Source organism: Mobula birostris, chromosome 7 (genome assembly GCF_030028105.1).
Source record: "Mobula birostris isolate sMobBir1 chromosome 7, sMobBir1.hap1, whole genome shotgun sequence".
Lineage (NCBI taxonomy): Eukaryota > Metazoa > Chordata > Chondrichthyes > Myliobatiformes > Myliobatidae > Mobula > Mobula birostris.
This window is the reverse complement of record NC_092376.1, coordinates 150,307,084-150,326,928: the sequence shown is the minus strand read 5'-3', so window position 1 is coordinate 150,326,928 and position 19,845 is coordinate 150,307,084. Positions and strand designations below refer to the sequence as shown.

The 19,845-nt window shown below is 41.2% G+C and overlaps 1 pseudogene; it reads right to left on the bottom strand.

The window, feature by feature from the left end:
- The window catches only part of LOC140200856 (cyclin-dependent kinase-like 3), a 70,956-nt pseudogene that overhangs the window by 17,031 nt on the left and 34,080 nt on the right, over positions 1–19,845 (bottom strand).

Genomic DNA, 19,845 nt, shown 5'->3' with positions numbered 1-19,845 from the left:
GGCTGCATCTGTGGGAAAAGAAAGGTAGTTCACGTTTCAGATCAAAGAAACTTTATCAAAACTGGGAGGTAAACGAAAGAAGCTTCTTAAGCAGCAGGGGTAGTTGGAGAAGGGGATGTCTCTGATAGGATAAACTGACTGACAATAGGGGATATGCAGTAAGCAAGGTTCCCTGGCCAGTGAGTGAATAGGAGCAGAAAAGAGAAAAAATAACAGACCAAAGAAGATAGACAAAAGAATGTAAGGTTTATGAAATGCAGAGGAAGAAGACATGCCCCAACAAATCAGACTGAGAATGTCCTCCACTCCCACAGGCAAAAAAAGAGAGTCAAAACCAGATACAACAGGCCAATATCACAGATGGAGAACAGATACAGATACAAATTAAGTTAACTTAAGTTGTAGTATTCAATATGAAGTTCAGAAGGCTGCAATGTGCCCAGGATTTGGATGAGGTTTTTTTCTTCCCAAAGATCTGACCTGACTCTCTGAGCTTCTCCAGCATTTTCTGTTTTTTATTCTGGATCATTAGAAAGATGTAACATGGGATCAGAAGATGTTGAATCCTTGTGGGTTGAGTTAAGAAACTGCAAGGGTAAAAGGACCCTGATGGCAGTTATATATAGGCCTTCCAACAGTAGCTGGGTTGAGGACAACAGATTGCAACAGGAAATAGAAAAGCCATGTCAAAAGAGCAATGTTATGATAGTCATGGGAGATTTTAACATGTAGGTAGATTGGGAAAATCAGGATGGAAATGAATTCCAAAAGACTGAATTTGTTGAATGCCTGTGAGATGTCTTTTTAGGGCAGTTTGTCATTGAGCCTACTAGGGGATCAGCTATACTGGATTGGATGTTATGTAATGAACTAGGGCCGATTAGGGAGCTGAAGGTAAGGAAACACTTAAGAGGCAGTGATCACCATATGACTGAGTTCAGCTTGAAATTTGATAGGGAGAAAGTAAAGTCTGATGGCCTTTGACAAGGTGCCACACATGAGGCTGCTTACCAGGTTAAGAGTCTGTGGTATTACAGGAAGTTACAAGCATGGTTAGAGCATTGGCTGATTGGTAGGAGGCAGCGAGTGGGAATAAAAGGATCCTTTTCTGGTTGGCTGCCAGTGACTAGTGGTGTTCTCCAAGGGTCGGTGTTGGGACTGCTTCTATTTATGCCGTATATCAGTGATTTAGATGATGCAATAGATGGCTTTGTTGCCAAGTTTGCAGACGATATGAAGATTGGTGGAGGGGCAGGTAGTGTTGTGGAAGCTAAAAGGCTGCAGAAGGATGTAGACAGATTAGGAGAATGGGCTAGAAAGTGGGAAATGAAATACAATGCTGTAAAATGTATGGTCTTGCACTTTGGTAGAAGAAATAAATGTGCGAACTATTTTTGAAATGGGGAGAAAATCTAAAAATCTGAGATGCAAAGAGACTTGGGAGTCCTTGTGCAGAACACCCTAAAGATTAAATTGTAGGTTAGTTGGTGATGAGGAAGCATTCATTTCTAGAAATCGGAAATAAAAGAGCAGATGTGATGCTGAGGCTTTATAAGGCACTGGTGAGGTCTCACCTTGAGTATTGTGAATAGTTTTGGGCCCCTCATCTTAGAAAAGATGTGCTGGCATTGGAGAGGGTTCAGAGGAGTTTCACAAGCAGGATTCTGGGAATGAATGATTATGAGTCTGTACTCACTGGAATTTAGAAGGATGAGGGGGGAGCTCATTGAATCCTTTTGAATATTGAAAGGCCTAAACAGAGTAGATGTGGAAAGAATGTTTCCCATGGCGGGGGAGTCTAGGACAATAGGTCACAGCCTCAGTATAGAGGGGTGTCCATTTAAAATAGAGACGCGGTGAAATTTCTTGAGCCAGTGGGTGGTAAATTTGTGGAATTTGTTACCACATGCAGCTGTGGAGGCCAGTATGCTGGATGTATTTAAGGCAGAGATTGATAGGTTCTTGATTGGCCACAGCATCAAAGGTTACGGGGAGAAGGCCAGGCAGTGGGGTTGAGGAGGTGGGTAAAGAAAGAATCAGCCATGATTGAATGGTGGAGCAGATGATGTGCCAAATGGCCTAGTTCTTGCTCCTATGTCTTATGGTCATATTTCCAACATTTGCAGTTATTTTTGATTTTAATATGGAAATGAATGGTCCACATGAATTCTCTTTTATAGCTGTATTTATATCCTGGGATAAGTTATGATGCCTTTATTCTCAAATGTCTTTATTTTCTATCCCACCATTACATTTCTGAATGGACGATGTCCCCATGTACACGAACTCACTATATATTTTTTCTCTTTTTTTGTTCTTTTTGTGCATTATTTATTAATATAATTATATCTATTATTGCAATTTATATTTAATATTATGTATTGCATTATACCTCTGCTGCAAAACAACATATTTCGTGACATATGCCAGTGATACTAAACCTGATTCTGATTCTGAAATTTAATGTATAAAATGAACCAATCAGTAAACAGTATTTTTTTTTTGAATTATTCATTTCCTTAACTTGAAAATGATGCAACTTTCACCATCTTTCTGAGGGGGGAAAAAAAACAAATGCTTGAGATTTTCAGCAAGAATAGGATCTTCTGTGGAGAGAGAGAGAAACATTTGTCAATTCAACTTGATGACTTTTCACTGGAACTGTCCAGCTCTTCTATAATCTGGAAAGGGTGTTTATCTGAAATTGTTGAATTTATTGTTAAATCCTGAGGACTGTGATATGCCAAGTTAAAAGATGAGATGCTATCTCTCAAGCGTATCAAAGGCTTTGTTGGAATTGTGTATGAAGTAAAGGCAGAGAGATTAGAATGGAAGTAGAATGAGGAATCTTACTTGTAAAAGCTGGAAGCTGTGATCAAAGGGCATCAATCTAAAACATTAACCCTGTTTTTTTTTACAGTTGCAGTTAGATCAGTTAAATATTTCCAGCATTTACTGTTATTTCAGATATCCAACATTCTGCTTCTTCAGCTTGTATCTCATACTTCATCTTTATTTTTACGTTCTCCTTTCTCTGTCCTGTCTCATTTGTCACATATTTACAAATTCTTTCAGGTAGGTTCACAGCATTTAACAAGCCTTTGCCACTCTCGCTCAGTCAGCTCCTACACCATTATGTCATTCAGTATCTCTTGGTCTCCATCTTAACACAGATATTTTCTTTGTTCCCTTCAACTTTCTTCCTTCTCTGTAACTTAAAACACGTTTAAATTGTATTAAATATTTAACTGATCTGACTGCAACAGTAAAAAAGAGTTAATATTTTAGTTTAATGCCTTTTGATCAGAGCCTCCAGTTGTTTATAACTATAATTCTTCATCCTACTTCCAGTCTGACCTTTCCTCCTTTTACTTCATACACATTTCCAATATAGCCCTCAGTAAGTTTGAGATATAGCATCTCATTTTTCTACTTGACATATTACGTCTGGCAATTCTATGCTGATGTCCTCTGAGTTTAGAGTACCTATAGCTTGTCCTATTTGGTGTGCCTTCTCTGATTCCCCGTTCACCAAAACACTCTTATAGAAAGGGATTGACATCAGAAATTCAGTTATGGAATTTATGATAAGATTGTCAGCTGTAGGTCAAGATCCTGAAAGGCTACTGAAAATTAAATGACAACAGAGAAAAATAAATCCAGGAAAATCTTGCTTTTTAACATTATTTTTGATGGGATTTGTGCATTTCTGGCAAGACCAGTATCTATAGTTCATCCCTATTTTCCCTTGAGAAAGTGCTGATAGTCCACTTTCTTGAACTGCTACGGTCCTTCTGATAAAGGTACAGTCAGGGAGGGAATTCCAGTATTTAGACCCTCTGATAATGAAGAAACAGTAAGATATTTCTAAGTCAGAATTGCATGAGACTTGGAGGGGAACCTGTTGGTGATGGTGTTCCCTTGCACCTGTTGTCCTTGCCCTTCTTGATGAATTTTAGCTAACACATACTGCAGTCAAAGCGTATGAATTGTATGTAACATTCTTCCCTGAACCTTGTAAGTTTTAACTGAACTACAACATAGCGGTGTCTCTAAAAATTGTAGATATTACAGTGATTAGAATTATAATAAAAATACATTGACCAAAATTAAGTTTTTCTCTCTCCATAGGCGCTGCCTGACCTGTGGAGTATTTTCAATACTTTCAGTAGTTAAAATAAATTTCATCCTTAATTTACAAACACCATTATGGAGCCCAAAATAACCTCACCACTCTCTGATTCCAGTTTTCCAAAGAAGTTTTTATGTTCACCTTAAGATCCATTACACCAAGTGTGTGAGGTACTCATTTATCAGGTATAAATTGGCTTAATAATACATAATGCTCATTTGATATCCAGCCTCTGAAAGTGGAAAAAATTGCACATTGTGAATTCTCTACTGCAGTCCAGCATTCAGTTGTTACCATGAACACAAAATAATCTGCAGATGCTGGGGTCAAAGCAACACTCACAACACGCTGGAGGAACTCAGCAGGTCGGGCAGCATCCGTGGAAAAGATTGGTCGACATTTCGGGCTGGAACCCTTCGTCAGGACTGAAGGGGGAAGGGGCAGAGGCCCTATAAAGAAGGTGAAGGGAGGGTGGGAAGGAGAGGGCTGGTAGGTTCCAGGTGAAAAACTAGTAAGGGGAAAGTTAAAGGGGTGGGGGAAGGGAGGTAGGGAGGTGATAGGCAGGAAAGGTGAAGAAAGAATAGGGGAAAACACAATGGGTAGTAGAAGGAGGCGGAACCAAGAGGGAGGAGGTAGGCAGATGGGGGAGGGGGCAGAGTGAAATAGGGATAGAGGAAGGGAGGGGGAGGGAATTACTGGAAGTTGGAGAATTCTATGTTTATACCAAGGGGGTTGTTACCATGCATTGGGCATCCAACTTGGTCAAAAAAAATCCCAGTCTTCCAAAATCAGTGTTCCAAACATCTCCTGACCACTTAGGAGAGAGAAATGAAAGTACTTCTTACATGCACAGGAGATTCTGCAGATGCTGGAAATGCGGGCAACACACGCTAAATGCTGGAGGAGCTCAGCAGGTCAGACAATATCCGCGGAAGTGAATAAACAGTCGATGTTTCAGGCCTAGACCCTAGCTCAAAATATTGACTGTTTATTCATTTCCATGGATGCTGCCTGACCTGCTGAGTTCCTCCAGCATCTTGTGTGTGAAATTCCTATTATCTGTTTTTATTCCAACTAGCTTTTCCTCTTGGTCTAATTTCAAATGTTATTAATATTTCAGTCATGTTTCTTTACACTTCCTCCAGGAGAGTATGTTCCAGTGGACACTCCAGAGATTTGTTTGCTTTCCAGATTTAAGTTTCAGCCAGACCTTAATTACATTTCTGCCCCAAAGAGGGAGAAAACAAACTGAAAATAGCATTTGTAAGACCTTGGTTACAGTTTTAATGTACAAAGGGATGGAACTGTTCATTCTGGTCGACAAATGAACTTTGTACAGTCCAAAAGAAGATAATTTTTTTGCCTTTTAACAAAAAAAGTGGTTATAAGAGTCTTCTGCACAACTGCTGTACGTGTTTTTTTTTCTCCCTCTCCCCTTTTGATCCATCTCTGGTCCCCCCATTTTGGTTCCTTTTTTATCCCCTTCCGTTCTTGGTTTAATCCACCTATTACTTGAACATTTTACCCACTACCCCCTTCCCCATCTGCCCTTATCACTCCTTTAGTGGTTCCCATTATTATCTCCAAAGTTCAAAGTAAATTTATTGTCGAAGTATGTATATGTCACTATATGTAGTACTTCGAGATTCATTTTCTGACAGATATTCACAGTAGAACGGATAGATACAACAGAATGAATGAAAAACTACAGAGAAACAACGACTGGCGAACAACCAATATGCAAAAGTAGACTGTGCAAATAAAAATATTAACAAGAGCATGAACTTTATCCAGACATCCCACCTCTCCGGGAAGTTCCGGGAGTCTCCCACATATTGATAGTGGCTCCCTGATGCCCGCAAATTATATACAATATCTTGGAAATTGATTTTTTTTGAGAGCGAGCGAGTGAGAGAGCGCAAGAGCATGAGAGAGAGAGAGAGAGAGAGAGCGCGCGCCATAGCAGAGTGTTCCAAAAAAAGAAAATATAAAACGTACCTCACCCCAGACTACACTAAAGTGTACCCCAGCCTAATAGGGGTCAAAAATAATGACAGTGTTGCTCGCTGCACTGTTTGCAACAGTGACTTTTCTATTGCCCATGGTGGGTTAGGACTGTAAAAGACATGTTGAGGTGAGTTTAACAGGTGTCATTCGTTCATTAGCATAGCTAATGTTATTTAAACTAGCTGGCTAGCTGCTAAGGAGCTACTCTATTGCAGACATCCCACCTCTCCCGGAAGTTCTGGGAGTCTCCCGCAAATTGATGGTGCTACCTCCCTGAAGTGAGTTTTTGCAGGGTGGGATGCCTGTTTTAGAGTCTTTGAAGGTGAATCCATTGAAATTGATCTACCTGACTATTCAAACACCGGCACTGATAACCTTTGTATCCTTAATTATTACCCTCAGGTAGCTGGCTCTACCTATACATTCCCTTCCCTCACACCTGGTTGCATCTGTCCACCTTCCTTTACCACTACTTAGTCCACCTCTCACCTACTAGACCCTGTTTCACCTCCCCACTTTATAACGATTACTTTCCATCTCCACTCTCAATCCCAATACACAGTCTCAGCTTAAAACATTGACAATTCCTGCGACCGGGAGGGAGGAGAAGATGGCGGCGCGACGCAGCGCGCGCGGCCACTTTGGTGATGATGTCTGTTATCTGTCAAGTAGGGGACCATGCACAATTCTGATTTGATGGAGACAGATGTGAGAGCACGGAGGAACATCTGGAAAACTTCTGAAATGCCCACTTCGCTGCTGCTGCTAATGTGTGGTAACCGGAATCTCTGGGGCTGAAGGCCCCGAAATCCTCGGCTTTGCGTGTTTCAGCGGCTGGGGAGAGGTCGAAGGCACTTGGCAGAGGATGGCGCTCGGGAGGCTGTATCGGAGGGGCTGGTTGGAAGCTCGTAGTTTTCGGACGGATGGACTCAGTGTCGGCTGTAGTCGGCTGCTTCCAAGGCATCGGCAAGTTGACGGTGCCTGGAGGTTTATGTCAGGGAGTTTCTCCCTTTTGCCGCCTGCTATCGGGGACTCGGGAGTCGATCGACTCGGGGACTTTGAGACTTTTTTTTTACTGTGCCCATGGTCTGTTCTTCATCAAATTATGGTATTGCTTTGCACTGCTGTAACTATATGTTATAATTATGTGGTTCTGCCAGTGTTAGTCTTTGGTTTGTCCTGTTTTCTGTGATACCACTCCGAAGAAACATTGTATCATTTCTTAATGCATGTATGCATTTCTAAATGACAATAAAAAGAGGACTGAGTGTTCTCATAATCTAATCTAAACCATTCTCCTCAGATGCTGCTTGACATGCTGAGTTCCTCCAGCAGTTTGTTTTTTGTTGGATATTGTTTGTGTCTTTCACTCAGGATTTACTCCCACTTCCCAAATCAATTATCCTACCAGCCAATTCTGTGCAGAAGCTGAAGAATATCCCATCATACAGAAGCAGTGAACCTTTCTCACTATCTAATTTCTGCATTGAGGAAAAATATACTGGAGAGAAATTCAGTGGCAGTGAAAAACACAGTGAATTACTAGGATGAAAAAAAGTGCTGTTCACCCCTTACAGAATAGTCAGTACCAAATCATGCTAATTTCACTATAAGTGCATTGAGAATGTTATTCTACCATTCTAAGAACAATTATAATTTGTTTCTTCCAATGTGGAAAATGCTTGGTTTTTAATTGAATGGACTAGTGGTTCCATTCTCCAAATCAAGTTGCAAATGATCTTGAAGTAGTTTAAAAGTTCGGGATAACATTGTGGGCCGAAGGGCCTATACTGTTTTGTATTGTTATATGTACTAACTACATTGCTTTCCTCAAATCATCTTCCAGGCTGACACTGTATATTTGACTAAGTCCCACTGTTTGTTGGCTCTATGCTGTAGATTGTTTCAGAGCAATCACTGAAAGGAAAAAAATACCGTAGACATCAGATTGTCTCGGGTCCACATGGAGTAAAACACCGACCCCCACCCCCCCACCCCGTGGAAGTGATAATCATACTAGAAAGAAAATAATTCAGGGAGAAATAACTAGGAAGATTCTCAGAATATCCCGTGATGTCTTTCCCATATTTCTAATTAGCAAAACATTTAAATTTTCTATGCTTGAAATGAAGTTAACCTATAAAATCTCAGGGAGTTTATTTTCCATGTGGTCAGAAGCATTTTGAAAATCCCTTTAAAACTCCGAATCCCTCCGATGGTAAAAATGAAGTATGTAAATCACCATTATGTTATATGTTAAAGTGTTGATGAACGGTGCCATTATAATCCAGTTCACCAGAGGAAAATCCATTTACACCAAGTCCACTATTACTCACCACTGATATAATGGAATGGAAAATTCTGATACATTGAGCTAAAGTCAGTGCATAGTCTGCTTTTCAATGAGTGCATTAGTTTAAAATGTCCTTAAGAGTTCCAAATGATGCACTGGATTACTTCCCGGAAATCTTTTATTTCTGGACATGATTTCAGATTTAATGCAGATCGCCACTCTACGGTATGGATCTTGTAGAGTTTTGTAGCTACAGGCTGCAATATTAAAGAAGAATTTGCCAAGAAGTGAAATCCATCTCCCACCTTAAACTTGCACCAGCTTAGTATCATTAGTTGATATAATTTAACCAGGTAATTACATTGATATTATAAGCATGTATATTTATTTGTACCTTCCAACGCCTTCCCTTCCACTGGATAGCCAGTTGACGGGAGCTCAGGAAAATGGAGATCTCTCTTCCCTGTCTTTGTGGATTTTGGCTTTTTTTTTGTTCCATTAAGCTCTTGATCTGTTTGTACAGGTTGCTCACCGAGATCAGTGTCCTCATCCTGAGTCGGAAACAAGAAAAAGGCATGTTGGTTGTGGCGAGATCCAATATGAATTACAAATAACAAAAAAAACGATAATCTTTCACTATGCAGAAAAAAAACCTTACATTTAAAGTGTGATACAACTTAATGAAGATTTTTTTTAAGAAGGTGCAGATGCCAGGAATCTAAAACAAGAACAGAAAATGCCAGAAATAATTAGCAGGTCAGCCTCATCTGTGGGAACAGAATGTTCTCTTATAACTACAGATGACCCAATACTTGCCCTTTCATCTCTTACCTTCCCACCATCCAAAGATATAGTAGTCTTCCAGGTGAAGTCATGATTCACTTGCACTTCTTCCTATTATAGTCAGGACTCCCGATGTAAAGGTGCAGTTCAGAGAGGAGTGTGAGTTGCTTTCTCGATGGAAGAGGACATGGAGAGATTGAAGCTACTTTTAAACATAATAGGGTAGCAATGGCGGGAGATCTTAACTTCTCTAATCTTGACTGGGCCAACTATACTGTGAAAAGCTTGGGCAGAGCGGAATTCGGGGCAATGCGTCCAAAAAAGCTTCTTTGATCAATGCACGGAGGACCCTGCTAGAGAGTGTGCAACACTGGACCTCCTCATGGAAAATGAGGTCAGGCGTGTGGCAAGTGTCTGTTGGCAAGTACTTGGGATCCAGTGGCCATAATTCCATTAGCTTTAGTTTTTAAATAGTTTTGGAGAAGGATACGTTCAGTTCACAGGTTAGGGTCCTGAACGAGACAAAGCAAAATTTGGAACAATTAGATAATTAGGTGAGATGTTGTTGTGGTTGATTGGGCAAGATTGCTTACAGCGAGAGAATTGCCTGCCAAGTGGAAGGCCTGTAAAAAACGTGATGTCAAAAGTTCAGGGCCTGCATGATCCTATTAAGATGGAGGTTAAGGCTAGCAGATTTAGGAACCTATGTTGATGAAAGATATTGAGGCTCTGGTTGAGAAAAGGAGGGAGGCATACACTCAGTAGCCACTTGATTAGGCACACCTGGTTGTTGATGCAAATACCTAATCAGTCAATTAGGTGCAGCAACTCAATAAAAGCATGCAGATATGGTCAAAGAGACTCAGTTGCAATGGATGCAGAAAGCCAGACAAGTCAAAGCATTGATATGTTCAGATTCATCCTCAGTTCTAGCAAGTTTAAGGTCTTTCACACAAACAGTCGGCAAGATGTACTTTATGAAGTCCTTCAGTTAGTTGCAAGAATTGCAAATCAGGGGGGTCAGGTAAAATTTCTATGGGTTCCAGCACATGTAGGGGTGAAGGGGAATGAGGGGGTAGATGAGTTGGTAAAGACGTCATTAAAGAAAGAAAATGTAGAAATGCACATTAGTATCAGTAAAGCAGAGGGTAAGTGTGTAATCTGGGAAAAAGTCAACCAAATGTAGCAAGAAAGATGGGACAGGGAGGGGAAAAAGAGGCATTTATATCGAATACAAAAAAGTGTTGCAGTTACTAGGGTAGGTAATGGAAACAGAAGAGAGGAAACTGTGTGGACTAGGTTAAGGCTGGGACACTGTGCATTAAACAAAACATTGAAAATGATAGGGAAACACCAGACAGGATTGTGTGAGGAATGTCAGGAAGAGGAGTCAGTAGGACATGTAGTTCTGAGTTGCAGCAAGTATGGGATACAGAGAGAGATGATGAGAATTAAACTAAGGGAATTGGGGGTGCAGGAATTCACATTTAAAGGGTTGCTGGGCATGGGTGAGAGAGAGCACAGGTTAGGGTATTTTTAGCTTTCTTAAGGGGTACAGGGGTTTTTCATAGGATATGACGGATAAACAGGAATAGGGTACTAGGATGGCCGAAGATGGGAGGATAAAGTGTAGGTTAGGGTATGTGTGTGTGTGTCTGTGTCTGTGTGTGTGTGATTGGGTGAAGGGATTTAGAATGTACGTCTATTGCACATTCCGGAGCAGAAGGCGGCGGTAATGCACCACTAAGCTGGGTGCCAACTACCGTAACACAAGACAGAGACAGACAGACAGACAAAGAGACTCAGTTGTTCTTCATCAGAATGGGGGAAGAAATGTGGTCTTGCACTTCATTGTTTACCTGCAGTACACTCCCTCCATAGTTGTTAACTTGCTGCATTCTGGTATTCGTTACCCCAATGCTCTATGTAATGATCTGATCTGTATGAACAGTATGGGGTGTCAGGGAGGAGTAACACCTCTGGTGGGGGGACATGTCGCATCTTTTTCAAGGCGGTTAGTCCACCTTTGGTCCCCACCTGGCACTCAGCTCTCAGCTGTGGCTCCTCATAGCTGTTTGCATGCGACAGCGGCCACACCCCGGGCAACAGCTTTGACAAGCCGGCTAAACCAGGTGAGGGTAGCTGACGGGTCTCAAACCCTCGGTGAGATAGGGAGTTGTCTATCCCAGCATGTGAAGACAGACTCCGGCGGATTGAGCGGACGAGACCTATGGAAGGTCCAACGGTCAAGAAGGCAGTCTCTGCAAGCGTCATGGAACGTGTAGAGCAGAACAAGACACAGAAGACGTCCTGGTCATCCACTGCGCCTAGTCCCATCTCCAGCCGTCTAGACTCTGTCTTGCCACTGGATCCAGATGGGAATTGGGAAGAGAGAGTGAGGCTGACGCTGCGCAACTCTCCTTCACTTAAATCCAAATCACGCGCTAGTCTCGACACCATCATATTGGTGTCAAGGTCCTCATCGACGTCAACGATGGACGAACAACCATGAACGGTATTCAAGATTAGTTTTTCACAAGTGACGATAATAAACCTATTCCAATTATAATTCCAATTGATATAAATGATTCCATGCAAGAAATGGTTAGTAAGTTTGCAGGTGACACTAAAATAAGTGGCATTGTAGATAGCGCAGAAGATAATGAAAAAATTGCAGAGGGGTGTCTTGATCAGCTAGGTGTGAGGGCTGAGGATTAACAATTGGATTTCAATCCAGGTATTGCATTTTGGGAGGTCAAACTTTTACAGTGAGTGGTAGGGCCTTGGGGAGTTTTATGGAACACTGGGACATAAGACTAAGTGGGCCTGAGTTACAAGAGGTTGCATAGACGTTATTCCCTGGAATGTAGGAGATTGAGCAGCGACCTGATAAAGTTTCCAAGATCATTAGGGGTATAGACAGGGTGAAATACATAATCTTTATCCCAGGGAAGAGATGCTAATGACAAGAGGGCTTGGGTTTCAGAAGCTGAGAGATTTGAAAGGAACGTCACGGGCAGCTTCTTCGTGCAAAGGGTGGTACGTACTTGGAATGAGCTGCCGGAAATAGTGTTTGAGACAGACTCATGAGCAACATTTAAAAGTCATCTAGATAAGTACATGGACATGTGGTTGAGAGCATCAGGCCAAATGCAGGCAGATGGGAGATCAGCTTGCTAGGCATCACAGTTGGTGTGGACAAGTTGGGTTGAAGGGCCATTTTCTATGCTGCATTGCTCTATAGGGCTGCCCCTGTATTGGAGATACCAGATACAGATTGTGTTCAGTTATCAGGGCTGATTCATTTACTTCAGTTCCCCATCCTATGCCACTCTGGTTTATGGTTTCCTTCACTGGCAAAATGAGACCCAGCACAAAACCTGTGGAGCAGCACCTCATCTTTTGTCTGAACACATTGCACCCTTCTGGACTCAGTACTGAACAACACAACTTTGGGTAACATTGATTTTCCAGTCTGTATCAGTCATCCATCAGTGTTATTAACTCAAATTCTTTTACCTGCCCTCCTTTTTTAAAAACCTCTGTAGGGTATGTCCAGTTGCCCCACTGGACCCGTCCTCCTGCTCTGCATTTTGCAATTCCAATATTCTTTGGTCCACATTCTTTAGTCTATGTTCTCACTGTTCACTCATTGACCAGATAACCTTGTCTACAGCTTGGCTTTAATCCATCAGAGATATGCCCTCCACCAGACTCCTTGCTGTTTTGCAAGTTTCCTTTTGTCTCCTACTTACAACTCTTTCTCTTCCCACAGCCGTGGCCTAAATGAAAGGACTATTTCCAGTATTCTCTCTTATGGTTGTAATATGATAAAAGTTCCTTCCCCACCCCACCTCCAACGATAAGCCCCTTCTTCCACCTTCTTCCTGTTCCATGATTTTCATGACCAAAGCAGATGGTTCTTGATGAAGTCTCAAACCTGAAACATCAACTTTGTTTTCTCTTTCCACATATGCTAACCTGCTCAGTTTTTAGACCATAAGACATAGGAGCAGAATTAGGCCATCTGGCCCATCGAGTCTGCCCCACCATTCGATCACAGCTGATCCTTTTTTTCCTCCTCCTCAACCCGAGTTCCCGGCCTTCTCCTCATAACCTTTGATGCCACGTCCAATCAAGAACCTATCAATCTCTGCCTTAAATACACCCAACGACCTGGCCTCCACAGCTGCATGCGGCAACAAATCCCACAAATTCACCACCCTTTGGCTAAAGAAATTTCTCCGCATCTCTGTTTTGAAAGGGCATCCCTCTATCCTGAGGCTGTGCCCTCGTGTCCTAGACTCTCCCACCATGGGAAACATCCTTTCCACATCTACTCTGTCTAGGCGTTACAACATTCAAAAGGTTTCAATGAGATCCCCCCTCATCCTTCTAAATTCCAGCGAGTACAGACCCAGAGCCATTACATGTTCCTTGTATGATAACCCTTTCATTCCTGGAATCACCCTTTGGACCCTCTCCATTTCCAACGTTTTCAGTTTATATGATAAAAGTTTTCCGCAACCTGTGTTCGCTGACTAATACTATGCAGAAAGTAACCACTAGAGGTAGATATTTTCTCATCCTCCTTCTAGGAGAACAGTGATCAGTTGAAGTTCAGTCACTTAGCAAGATGATTTTTAAGGGCATTGAGTGATGGAGTTATTGTTTGTGTAATATACCATGTGAGAGTGAGGGTGGGACAGAACCTGCCTCAATTTGAACACCTATTCAGTTTAAAATATGCTCACTTCCTGAAATAAGCAAGGTTACCTTATGAGGAATGGGTTGACAGGTTAAGCTTGCAACCTCTGTAAATGGGAAGACTGAAATGGGACTTGATTGAAGTATATAAGATCCTGAGAGGTCTTAACAGGATCGATGTACTGAGAATGTTTCTTCCTGCAGTAAAATCTAGAACTAGGAGTCACTGATTACGCATTTAAGAAGTGAGGTGAAACTTTTTCTCTCATTTGTGAATTATCGAAACTCACTTCTTCGAAGGGTAACAAAGAGGCCTTAGAGTATTTTTTGAAGGCAGAGGTGATAGGTTCCTGATAAGCAAGAGGGATAAAGGTAAGACTGGAATGCAGTGCTGAAGTTATAATCAAATCGACCATGACCTTAGTGAATGGTGTAGCAGGCCTGTACGTATTAGCAGACTTGTCAATGATTGACTTGAACATAGAACATAGAATAGTACAGCACATTACAGGCCCTTCGGCCCACAATGTTGTGCCAACCCTCAAACCCTGCCTCCCATATAACCCCCCCACCTTAAATTCCTCCATATACCTGTCTAGTAGTCTTTTAAACTTCACTAGTGTATCTGCCTCGTGAAGAAAAGGTCAATGCGTTCTACAGGGCTGGACTTTGCTGCCAGGTCACCAGTCTGGCTCCAGTTTACAGAAGTGAAGGTTGCGGCGTTTTTAGTTAAAGGGTGCTTTAAAATACTTCTGCCAGGGTTTCAGCACAAGTAGGGGAGGGCCCCAAGACAAGGCCTAGTTTAAAGAGGCTGAAAGAGAAGGACTTCAGTCAGGTGAATCCAGTTTTACAAGAACAATGTATCTTGAGGCAAAGATGATGAGAGCAAGTGGCCAAAAGTTCAAATTCCAAAGAAAGTTTATTATCAAAGTACGTATAAGTGGCGATATACAACCCAGAGACTCAGGTTCTTCTGGTCAATCACAGTAAACACAAAAAACGCAATAGAATCAATGAAAGGACACACCCAACAGAATAGACAACAAGCAATGTGCAAATAAATACAACAGACTGTGCAAATACAAAAAGAAAGAGAAGAAAGTAATAATAATACTAAGAGATTAGTCACCAGCTCAATACAGAGCTCCAGCCAGCCTGGAGTTTAATGTCACAGTGGTCATTGATATTTTTTCAATCTAAGTGGTAGATGATATTGTATATTTCGCAGCCCAAAGCTTCATTTGAGATGTAACAGGACTGTCTACTCAAAGAGAGGGGAATCTTGAGCAGAGAAATCCTAATAAATCAGCCCTCCATGTGTACCTCGAATACAAATTTCCTCAAGGTACAGGGAAAGATAGACTGTACATCCTGTGATGCTCTGAGCTGTGACACTTTGCTGTTCAACTATTAACACAATCACCACCATGAACGTGCAGAAAGATTGTAACATGACCAGAAGTTGAGAATCTTGGATGATTCATTTGGGACCAAGCTTAGCCCGTTTTAACCACTACATCAACTGAATAGAAGCCTCTTGGAGCACAAGGGCTATTTCCTTTATCTCTGTTTTTTAATTCCTGTTCAGTCCTCTGGACGTGTTGGAGAGCACAATTATAGTGTTCATAGTCACTTTTAATGTCCTGGAGACTGCAACTGGGGTTGTCAAAATGAGATTTCAATTGCTAGACTCATGAGTGGTGGCCCAGAAAGTCTTTGCATACCATCCTTAAGGAGAAGCAGAAGAACAAAGGCCTTACTGAAGTCCATATAGACAACATCCACCATTTTATCCTCGTCAACTTTCTTAGTAACCTCATCAAAAAATTCGATAAGATTTGTCAAACATGACCTTCCACGCACAAATCCATGTTGACTGTTCCTAATCAGACCCTGTCTATCCAGAAAATTATATATACCATCTCTAAGAATAATTTCCATCAATTTACCCACCACTGACGTCAAACTCTCAGGCCGATAATTGCCAGGTTTACTCTTAGAACCCTTTTTAAACAATGGAACCACATGATAAGGAACAGTCAACATGGATTTGTGCGTGGAAGGTCATGTTTGACAATCTTATTGAATTTTTTGATGAGGTTACTAAGAAAGTTGGCAAGGGTAAAATGGTGGATATTGTCTATATGGACTTCAGTAAGGCCTTTAACAAGGTTCCACACGGAAGGTTAGTTAGGAAGGTTCAATCGTTAGGCATTAATATCGAAGTAGTAAAATGGATTCAGCAGTGGCTAGGTGGGTGACGCCAGAGAGTGGTGGTGTTTAACTGTGTGTCAGATTGGAGGACGGTATGTAGCGGTGTGCCTCAGGGATCTGTACTGGGTCCAATGTTGTTTGTAATATATATTAATGATCTGGATGATGGGGTGGTAAATTGGATTAGTAAGTATGCAGGTGATACTAAGATAGGTGGTGTTGTGGATGATGAGGTTTTCAAAACTTGCAGAGAGATTTAGGACAGTTAGAAGAGTGGGCTGAAAGATGGCAGATGGAGTTTAATGCTGAAAAATGTGAGGTGCTACATTTTGGTAGAACTAATCAAAATAGGACATACATGGTCAATGGTAGGGCATTAAAGAATGCTTTAGAACAGAGGGATCGAGGAATAATGGTGCATAGTTCCCTGAAGATGGAATCTCATGTGGATAGGGTGGTGAAGAAAGCTTTTGGTTTGCTGGCCTTTATTAATCAGAGCATTGAGTATAGGAGTTGGGATGTAATGTTGAATTTGTATAAGGCATTGGTAAGGCCAAATCTGGAGTATTGTGTACAGTTCTGATCACCGAATTATAGGAAGGATGTCAATAAAATTGAGAGAGTACAGAGGAGGTTTACTAAAATGTTGCCTGGGTTTCATCTCCTAAGTTACAGAGAAAGATTGAACAAGTTAGGTCTTTATTCTTTGGAGCGTAGAAGGTTGAGGGGAGACTTAATAGAGGTGTTTAAAATTATGAGGGGGATAAATAGAGTTGACATGGATAGGCTTTTTCCATTAAGAGTGGGGGAGATTCAAACAAGAGGACATGATTTGAGAGTTAAAGGGCAAAAGTTTAGGGGTATCATGAGGGGGAACTTCTTTACTCAGAGAGTGGTAGCTGTGTGGAATGAGCTTCCAGCAGAAGTGGTTGAGGCAGGTTCGATGTTGTCATTTAAAGTTAAATTGGGTAGTTATATGGACAGGAAAGGAATGGAGGGTTATGGGCTGAGTGCAGGTCGGCGGGAATAGGATAGGGTAAGAGTTCGGCATGGACTAGAAGGGCCGAGATGGCCTGTTTCTGTGTTGTAATTGTTATATTGTTATATGGTTAACAAAGAATAAGGCAGTCAAGAAGAAAAGAAGATCTCTCTGACATCCTGCCAAGGTATGCTTAATTGATTTGCAGTTCACATGGGAAGCCCCACTTCAGAGAATAAGGTCTTGGAAAAAAAGGAAATCTATGCTTCAAAGTATCAAGAGATTAGGAACATTATATTGTGTGAATGACCACCTCCAGTAAAAGAATACCCGATCATTTCTCCTTAGCATTCGGCAGCATTACTGCTGCCGACGTCTCTAGCAAACTCCTAGGGATCATCACTAACCAGAATTAGACCTGCAACCCGTACGTAACTATCTGGCTGCAAGAAAACATCAGAGAGACATATTCTGTAGCAGGGAGTTCGAATTATAACTTTGCAATGAGTTATAACTATTTACAAGACATATCGGCATATCTGAAAAATGTACAGCATTCATTTTGAAGAGCACAGCTCTTAACTGATTCCACACGAAGCGTCCTGTTGTACAGCCATCCCCATTAATCACTCTGAACATTCACTGTTGACTAGAACAATATTGATTCGATGCCTGTGGCATGAACTGTGCACAAATTAGAATTTGTCAACACATCCCGCACAGCATAAGAAATACCCCTTGATCTCTATCACATAGACAGACAAGGAAAACAATCTTTTGGAAATCTATTAGTCACCTCCAAGTCTGTGCAACTCTTGAAATAATTCTCCTTTATTGTGTGTTAATTCAAATAAACAGTGTGATTGGTACGAGTTATATTCGCAAATCATTGCGTTAAATAGATGGCCAAAGTACTTTTGGGACTGGCACACGTTCTCCGTGCAACATTCTAGCGCACGGTTCCCACTATGACGGATGTTTCTCCTAGGCTGCAGCTTAGCATACCTGTGTAATAAAACAGCTGAAAACAGAAACTCTGCCATGCTGAGATTCTTGATGCTAATGTGTCCAAGTAGCCTGCCATGTTCAGTCAATATAATCATGCTATCAACGTTTTGTGTTACACAATTAATGGATTGTGCATTTAAAATTAATTAGGTATTGAATGTTGAGAGCCATAAATACCTCAGTGAGTAAATATAGCAAATGATGTGATATTGAAATACACAGCAAAAAGGTCCTAAGTTTGACCATGAAGTGATTTCACTGCACATTTGTAGGTTTACTTGTGAAATATAACTTGTCAGGGATGAATAATATTGATATTAAGGTACAGTCAGGAGACTATACCTGTAGTTTCCATTTATCTTCAGAGTTCATCAGTAAAAATTCAGGTATCTTCTTTAGTTGTCAAATAAACTCTGAAATAAGAGCTGCACACACAAAATGCTGGAGAAACTCAGCAGATCAGGCAGCATCTATGGAACCGAATAAACAGTTGATGTTTCAGGCCACGACCCTTCTCAAAAATTGAGTTTATTCATTTCCAGAGATGCTGCCTGACCTGCTGAGTTCTTCCAGCATTTTGTGTGTGTTGTTTTGGATTCCCAGCATCTGCAGAATCTCTTAGGTTTTAAACTCTGAAATAATCCGGTTTATTGTATATGCTCATTGTAATTGCTTAAGCCAGTAACTAAAAATTAAATACAAATTTCTCTATTATTGGTAAATAATTAAAGTTGACTAATCATTGTATACATTCACATTTATGCTTTACTTGTTAGTCAACATTTATTGCCTCTGAGAAGGTGGCAGTACGTTATCTTCTTAATCTGCCTTCTTGAACAACTGAAGTCCTTCTCATGAAGGACTTCTTCTATAATGTTCTTGGGCAGGGGGTTCCAGGAATTAGATCCTGCAATAAGGAAGAACCAGCAATACGTAGCCACTTCGACGTGCATCAACAGGTGGTTTTGTTTTCATACAGCTGTTGCCCTTGCTGAGATTTCAGGATTTGGCAAAGCTTAGGAGAGTAACTGAAGAACGTTTTGTATTATCCAAACAGCTACAAGGCTCCAATGGTGGAGTGACAATGTTTAAGGTGATGGGTTGGGTACCAGTCTAGCTGGATGCTGTAACTTGGGTTAACGGGACTTCCTTGAGAACTGGTGGAGCTCTATTTAGCCAAGGAACTGGCAATCATTCTATCATGCTCCTGATCTATCTTGACAATGTTGGCAAGGCTATTGGATGACAGGAGGTGAGCCACATGTTGCAGGATAACACTCTGTTCTTTTAGTCATACTTCCATGACTTGTCTATTTGAACCTCTGGTCTTTGGTGACTTCCAAGATATTAATGTATTAACCATCCTACTTCAGGTGCGCTGAAGTTCAACATTATAACCTCAAACATATTCATGTCAGAGGAGAGAAGAAAATATTGCTATAGCGGCAACATTTAACTAATAGCAGAACAAGGGTCAATGAAAAAATCTTCGCAGTCAGTGCTGTGCACCATTCATATTTGCATTTTTTTTGCTGAAGCAGCTTGCTCTGACCATATTTTATTCAACATGCCAGATGGAAAAATAGTTCTTCGTGGTCATTCCATTCTACTTAATAAAAGCTCAGTCAAAGAAACTCCTTTTATTTAAAAGCAGTAGAGCTTGGAATAATAACTGGCAAGTTATTGCTGGGCTACACTAGTGCTTGGCAATAACTACCCTCC